Below are 1,128 nucleotides of genomic sequence, written 5' to 3' on the forward strand. Positions count from 1 at the left end.
CCCCCCCCCAGGGACTTTTCCAATCCAGATGATAAGAGATTCCCAATCCCATTCAAACAAATCAAAAATCAAATTCAGTTAGTTGCCATGTGTGAGAGAAGGACCCTGGTACTTGACCTGGGGGCGTATATTTAGGCGCTTATTTCAAAGCCTGCTAGTAGCTGGCACATTGCCGTCTAAGTGAATTATCCTAAACTATTCCAAGATGTGGTTAGTAGCCAAGTGAGAGCAACCAGGAATAACAAGTTAATCAATTCAATTCTCTAAGTACTAAATCACTCATGCTATTCCATCTGTATCGGCCGCTGACGGCACATGTATTTGCTGTTCGTGTAAATTCACACGAAGACCACCAACACGCCCTCGCTCTCATTCATCAATTCGCGGGAACCTAGCAGTCTTCACTTCGAAACAAGCACAACCGTTTGCAACGCGTCTGTCTTGTGCTCTCCTAATTGCTGCTGCTACAGCCACTCTACTCACAAGCTGCTAGGGAGGCAATCTAGACGTGGTGCAGTATCTCCTTGAGCAAGGCGCAGATAAAGATGCCCAAGACAAATATGGCAGTACTCCGTTGATAAACGCCGCTTGAAAAGGCGGTCTGAATGTGGTGCGGTATCTCTTTCAAAATCAAGTCGAACCAACTGGAATCAGCAAGGATGGCAACTTCGTGTTGCTTCTACTGCTTAACCATCCATATTTTGCTAAAGACGAGCTTCACCCAGTTGCAGAACTGTTACTCAAACATTGAACACAAGAGTACTGGCGCAGAACGAACGCATTTTATGATATCAATGGGTAGTATTGAACGTTGTCAATGATTGTTGTGAGTTACGAGAGATGTTTTTATCGCGTCTTGGGCCCAAAATAGCTTCTTGAGTAAGATAATAAAACCCATGACTTATACACGTATCACGACCGGTGATCAATCGCGTGAGTGTCAAACCTTTCACGTCAGTACTTCACACGAATAGATCGGTGCCGAGGGTGAAACCTTGTACGTTAGTACATCATACGAATCGGTCAATACCGAGCATGGAGCGAACAGAGAAGAAGTAGAGAAAAGTTTCTTCAACACTAATTCTGAGGCGATGCGTACTGAGCAGGAGGGCGACGAGGACGACGAGG

The sequence above is a fragment of the Phytophthora parasitica genome (assembly GCF_000247585.1).
Source record: "Phytophthora parasitica INRA-310 unplaced genomic scaffold supercont2.20, whole genome shotgun sequence".
NCBI classification, from domain to species: Eukaryota; Oomycota; class Peronosporomycetes; order Peronosporales; family Peronosporaceae; genus Phytophthora; species Phytophthora nicotianae.